The sequence below is a fragment of the Actinia tenebrosa genome, unplaced genomic scaffold (assembly GCF_029948245.1).
Source record: "Actinia tenebrosa isolate PJP-AT-01 unplaced genomic scaffold, QUT_ActTen_1.0 PGA_scaffold2__45_contigs__length_23673736, whole genome shotgun sequence".
Classification (NCBI taxonomy): Eukaryota; Metazoa; Cnidaria; class Anthozoa; order Actiniaria; family Actiniidae; genus Actinia; species Actinia tenebrosa.
This window is the reverse complement of record NW_028292579.1, coordinates 7,590,380-7,597,367: the sequence shown is the minus strand read 5'-3', so window position 1 is coordinate 7,597,367 and position 6,988 is coordinate 7,590,380. Positions and strand designations below refer to the sequence as shown.

Below are 6,988 nucleotides of genomic sequence, written 5' to 3'. Positions count from 1 at the left end.
AAAATCACAACTGGGAACGTATGATATTTTAAAATTAGTATTTTACTGTGTTTCATGCAATTTGGTGTCATGACTTTCTTTTCACGTCACTGACCTAGTAAGCCCTCATTCGGGTAATATTTTGCGATTCTGTTTTCGCCACCCGGCGCAGAGACCATACGACCATCTGATATGGCTTTAGTAGTCTTTTTGTATACCACTTTTAAATTTTAAGATAGCTAGACCACGTGGTCTGTGCATTGTGTATCCATTTGTAGTGTAACTTGACAGTCAGAAACGGTTTGTGGCCATTTCGCCATAAGGACAGCTTTCTATTAAGCTCACCATTTTTTAAACCCGTTTTTTTTGTGGAGCCAAATAGCAAAATACCAATCGATCAAATTTTATTGAATGCCTTTGAGATATAAATCCCGTGTACTTTGAGAAGTTGCTATTTTGATCAGCAAGAAAACGACATGTTCGTCATACTAATAGTAGGCCTTTACTCTAAGTCGATCTAATTCTAGACCAAATTTCGTCACAGTTCGAGCAGCAGTCACAAATGAAACGCTTAAAATTTGGGTATTCAACGCAGTTAAATAAAAAATCGTGAAAGTAGTCGGCGCTTGTCCGTTTTCTACCCTGTCGTGTAACCTGTGTTAGTTTACCAGGGTATGTTATATCTCCTTGTCGGACCGTGGTACTTTTTGACACTTTTAAAGTGCCATGGCTTGAATCTCCTAGGATGGGGGGGGTTTTGTTTCTCCTCTCTCTGGAACCCCCCGTACCCCCCCCTGGAAATCTGTTTTCTCAATTGTCCAGGTGAAATCTTAACGAAATATAGTAAGGATTTCCAATAAAATAAAAACGACCAGATTATTGTTTTTCGATCTATCCAGATCTACTCGTCATGTTTTTTAGATAAAAATTTTATAGGAGCTATGTAGGTATTTTTCTTTGCGCTCAACGAAGATCAGGTAGATTGAGTTTATCCTGAGGCACAATCAGCAGTTGCATACCTCGATGTTGCAAACCATTGAAACATTGCCTCGTGTGGAATAAAACGAGTAGACAATGCCTTCTCGTGGCACAAACTATCTCCATCTGTCACTCGTATTGGTCCTTGTGGTAAATAACTAAAATAATACTAATACTAATACTGAGAATCATTAATTATGACGATGATGAATAAGAGAGAATGATAATTTATTTATATAAGCGCTAAATCGCTAATTATTCTAACAGCCTCTAATTAAAAGTACCCCTGTGAGATATTCCATGCTGTGCTACTCAAAGCCATGGTAGATCAATAGGGACATATAGGTGATTTTTTTATTGTCTTCTATATTACTATAGACTGAAGCGCAAGGACACTATAAATATTAAGAATGAGTAATCAAACTTATTTAGGTTCCAGTTCAACGCGGATAAACATGCCCTCATTGCTGCGGGATACTAACATGCGGCGAAGTGAAAATCTTTGATCAAAACATCTCAGAATTTTCTCATAGTTTTGCTCTATTTTCTTTAAAAAATTGAGTTAAATACTGAGCATAGACGTAAACGTCTAAGATGATAAGTACGGCAAGTGAGGAACAAAGCTCAGATTCAGCGCGAAGCCTCGTCTTCGAGAGTCTGTGTGCTACAGGAAAATGTGAAAAGGTGCGAGAACTCATAAATGGGGAGCATCAGTTCAACCAAAAGGACGTTAATGGCTGGACTTTCTTCACATTTGGCTGCTAGTAGAGGACAAGAAAGGGCTTTGAGGGTGTTCCTAGAGAAAGGTGGTTGATCCTTTGGCTAAGGATTCGGTGGTAGGCCTTTACTGCTATGCACTAGCTGCCATGCACAGGAAGACAAGAATTTGTCGGTCTTCTAATTGAATTATGAAGGATTTGGATTGACAAGAAACACTTGTGGACGCCAGGAGGCGATGATGTGGTTGACTCCACTCCATGTCGCTCTCATTATGGTAGACAATGTTTTTGTGTTTCTTTTTTTGATTCTAAAGCCGAGTAGATGCTTTAAACGCGACAAGGTACACTGCCCTTCAGCTGCGATCATTCGTGAACATGTATTGTGTTGGTTTTTACTCGAAGCTGGTGCTAATATATACACCAGTTCGGTTTTCCCTCTTCTTTAGGCTGTGACAAAGGGTCACCTTAAACTTGTTCTACAAATGTTAGTTGAACACGGAGCGAAGACGAGGATAAAAAGGGACTCGAAGGATGGACAGAGCTCCTTTACATTTGGCGCATGATGAACAACGCAATCCTTGCCGAAGTTATTGGTTTAAGTTCGGTGCTGATGTTTAATTTTTTTTTCAATGATGAAGGACTAACGCCACTGGGAATTTCGCAAAATGATGTGTAAATAAACAATACTGAGAGTGGCTGTGTAAAATTCCTTGCCAGTGTCCAAGTAAGTAGTGGTTACACACCTTTTAATTCTGAATTCAAACTCTTTATATTTAATAGTAATAAAAAGTATATATATAATAATAATAATAGTAATAATAATAATAATATAATAATATATATGCTGACCACATGTATGTACGATCTAACCGTGTGGACGCGCGTTTCATCGACCACAATAACAAGAAAGTACTCATGGTGGAAATGAGCTGTCCGTGGGTTAACAACCGAGAAAGAAAGACAAAGAGAAGACGAAGAAGTATGGAGCACTTAGACTTGAGCTCACAAAACAACACCCAGGATACACGATCTTGCAAGTGAACCTCATTTTGGACGCTCTTGGAGGATGGTCTAAAGAGATGGAGCCTGAGATGAAGAATATCTTTGGAGCAAGATACAAAGATGTATTACTTAGAATGCAGAAAGCGGTATTAAGCTGCACAGTGAACATTGCAAGAACATTTAAATTAATCACATCTCAAGGACATTTCAAACATTCCAAGTATTTAAACTGCATCTTAAGAACATTAATAATTGGTTTAAGTGATTGTATATATTATTAATCCTGTCATGCTGGTAGGTTACGAAATTACGCCCTATCTAGCTTACCTAATTAGCATTCAAACGTGTTTACTGCTGATAATAATTCACAGGAAAATAAAAAGAGATTTCCCAATTGGGAATTTGTTGGGAATTTCCTTGAATTCCCAACGAATTCCCATCCAATACCCAGAGAGAAGGAAAATGGGAACGTGGCACTGATTCCCAATGTTAGTTTGTTGGGAATTTTGTTTTCTATTGGGTATTAGAAGGAAATTCCCAACAATAAATCCCAACGTTGGTGTTCGAATTGGGAATTCAAGGAAATTCCCAACAATTCCCAATTTGGGAATCTGTTTTTTTCCCCTGTGAATTGAAACATTATTTTTACTAATTGTTGACTACATATACAACTGGCTGCTTGAATTAAGATAATGATAATAATGATGATAATGATAATAATGATGGCATTAACAGTGGATTCCACAGAGTGGATCTTCTTGCCACTAAATTCCAATTGGAATTTAGAAGTTGATTTTTACGGAGGGAGGAAAGCCGGAGAACCCAGAGAAAAACCCTTGAAGCAAAGGAGACTCTGTATTAGTTACTAAGAGTAAATGGTTTGAACCTGGTGTTGGAGTTTGTTGTGAAATGTGAGTGTAGTCTTGAGAAAGACTGTTGTTGGTGGTGACTGACATTTCAACAACCTGAGCTGAAGTCATCATTAGAGTCCAGTGAGAAAACGAGAGACAGTCGATGGTATTTATACCTCTATTAGTTACTGTTGCTGTTTCTGACACATTTTAAGAATTTTAATTCTGAAAAGATATCTAGAATGTGTTGGTTTTACTCTACCTGTGACTGTCTAAAATCTAAAAGCTAATTGGATTCACCACTCCATAGTGGACAGAAAGTCTTTCAGGTTTTGCAATGCACTTGAAAAGGGAACTGATACATCTAATTTAAATTTAGCAGTTGATTTTTGCAGAGGGAGACAAAAAAATGAAACCAGAGAAAAACCCTTGAAGCACAGGTGATAACCAACAAAGAGCTCTACTCACAGATGACACAGAGTCTGGGAATCGAATCTAGGTCACCTCAGTGAGAGGAGGTGGCTTTGCAGAGACATCAGTATACCCCAGGACAATGGGATTACAAATAATCTTTTACTTTTTATTTAAGAATTAAAATAGAATGTCTTGGTACTGCAAACTGTCACAAACAGCTGCCTGTGTCTGACATGCATCTATCACTCTGGCTGTGACTGTGTCTGGCTTTGCATGTGCATGACTATACCCCAGGCCATAGGATTATAAAAAATGCTTTACTTTACATTTAAGAATTAAGTTAGAATGTGGTGGTACTGTAAACTGTTTGATGTGAAAGACTAACATTTAACTTTGACTTAATCATGACATAATATCTCAAATTTTGATTTTCAGAAAATGTTAGAAGTTTACAAGACTCATGCCGAATAGTGATACGTGAAGCATTAAGTCGTAACCGCCTAGAACAGATCTCAGACCTACCTGTCCCTATCATATTAAAACAGTTCTTGAATTACAAGTATAATTTCCTTTAATGTAAGTATGACATTCTTAGAAACCGAGGATCATATGTTTTCTCAACACTGCAAAAATTAACCCAAAACTTTCTTGTTTTTTTCTCTCTCGATATTCTGCAAACTCAGACATTTCAACGGCTTGTTGTGAAATTGTTTTTTACTGCTTTTACTGTTTTTTTTTTTTTTTGAATGACAGCAGCAATAAACAAATGTCATAGTGCATTATGTAACTACTGAGTTTGTAGAATATCAAAAATCACGAAAAAAATATCTCAGAGTAAGAAAATCTTAGCTGACATCTAAAAGGTTCATTCAGAAATCAAAACCATCCCAAAATTAATTACGTCGAAGTTCGAATTATATTGTTCTTCTTGCTGATCTTTTATCCAAACACAGTGTTGTAGACCAAGGTGTTATTTGAAGAAAATATGTAGTAGCATTTCAGGGCGTAAAATTACAGCCAGTTATCAGTCAGTGTCTAGTCAGAATATGGTCTTTTCAATTTTTTGCCTTACTGATAATTTTGACCAATAACATTAAGCCAGAAACTGAGCTAAAACTAATTTGGCTGCTGAACTTGACTGGTGACTGACTGTCCATGGTTTTAAGCCATGGTGTTTCTTGATTGACTTTCATTTTCTGTGTTTTTAGATCTAGTCATCCAAATGTTTTTGATATGTTTACATGTCTGTCAGCCTACAACTATTTGCAAAATACAATATAAACCAGGAGTTCCTTCCCTCTTATGAGGGATAATGGAAACTACTTGGAAAGTCATGCAAATACTGTGGCATAGTAAGCTAATCATACTCCTTGAAAAATCATTTTTGAGTTCTTGAATAGTCCTCGAATTGTAAGTGGTTTTGTGGTTTCAGTCCTTGGTGTTAAGTCTCTGTTGGATATGGTGTACATTTGTAGAGGGACTGTGAGAAAAGGGGCTAAGATGATTTTAACCCCCACATATTTTAAACCCTTTTAAAGTTGCAAAATTTTTCATCCTAGTCTACCATAGTTTCCAATCTGTGCCTCCCATTTTTCATTTCTCTCCATGGTCCTTTTATGTCTCTGAGTACTACATGTAGTAAAATTTTGTTTTCAACATCCTTGGGATGTAAAATTCTGTTGCTTCTTTTTTGCTCTGCTAGTGAGAAATCAACAAGAGAATAGACCCCTTCACAGTTCCCTGCACCATCTGGAAAGGTAACTGTGCCTTTGCATTGAAGCAAGACGAAAAATGAGCTTGCAATAAGACACCCCCCCTACCCCCAGAAATTCCAATTTTCTTTCATACAAACTCCGTAATTTTTGTTCTTTCTCTGACCCCGTCACTCTTCGGAAACTCCAAATTCCTCTGGGGGGTGGGTATGGATAATTTCCGGAACTACACAATGGCATGGCTACCATTCAAGATGACACAGAGAACTGTGAAAGGACTATTTTACTCCTGGGTTCTGAGGATGGTTTTTCAAGAGATACGTAAAAAATGTGTAGCTGAAAACAAATTAACTAGAGACTGGGTGATTATCTTGAGATGAAAAATATCAAATATCCTGGAAAAACCATGGCTCATTCAACTATCTGAATGGCCTGTTACATACCAGCGTTCAAAAACTGGTGTATCATCATTTATTACATAGGTATTGACAAAACAAAGTTCACAGAATTTAGAGTGATTGTACTTCAGGGCTTAAAATAATGGCCATTAATCATGCAATGTCTGGCGAGAATTATAACTTTTCTGGTCAAAGCTTTGCCTTACAGTCATTTTAACCAGTAAATTTGAGCCAGAAACAAGCTAAAACAATAAACCAGCCATTATTTTAGATCCTGCACTTGGAAACAGTATTTCATTTATTGTCCGCTAAAAAGCACAATATCTATAATTGTATAGTCAGTGCTGTTTAGGACTAAATAGTGTAAGTTATATAACAGTGTTTTAAAGACAGAGTGGTTTTAATTAAACCCAGTGAAATATTTGAATAATGGTTTGTCAAGGCTTGTCAATCTTATTTACTGTTGTTTTCTACTGTGTCTAATAGGCCTTCCTCATGCGGCATGCTGCCATGTTGACTGGAACAATAAGCGGCATGAGTAAGGAACAACACATCAACAAGTAATGTTTTTTGCAAGTAAAATCACACTATAGTGTAATTGCAAATCACTATGCTTTTTACCAGCATTTTTTATAAAAACATCTGCATTTACAGGTTGCAAAGCAAAGATAATATTTAGTATTATTTATAAACAAATTATATGGAAAGTGCATAAGAGATGTGAAAATTTATATGAGAATATCTTATCGTCTGAATAAAGAAAAGGTAACATTGATTATGTTTTGTGCTTCCATTTCTTCCTTATTTCATTATGTCATGACTGGCCACACAACTAGCTATAATTCAAGTCTTCCATCATTCATTTTCAAAGGCCTGAATTAGTTCTTTTTATCATCATTATCATCATTATTATCATTTATACTATTATTATTATT

The 6,988-nt window shown here is 36.5% G+C and overlaps 1 long non-coding RNA gene across 1 annotated transcript; it reads left to right on the top strand.

The window, feature by feature from the left end:
• The first annotated feature begins 2,520 nt into the window (after positions 1 to 2,520).
• Positions 2,521 to 6,828, top strand: LOC148909130 (uncharacterized). The gene is made up of 2 exons (XR_016120554.1): positions 2,521 to 4,519; positions 6,540 to 6,828. It is a non-coding gene; the product is annotated as an uncharacterized LOC148909130 (long non-coding RNA).
• The last annotated feature ends 160 nt before the right edge of the window (positions 6,829 to 6,988 follow it).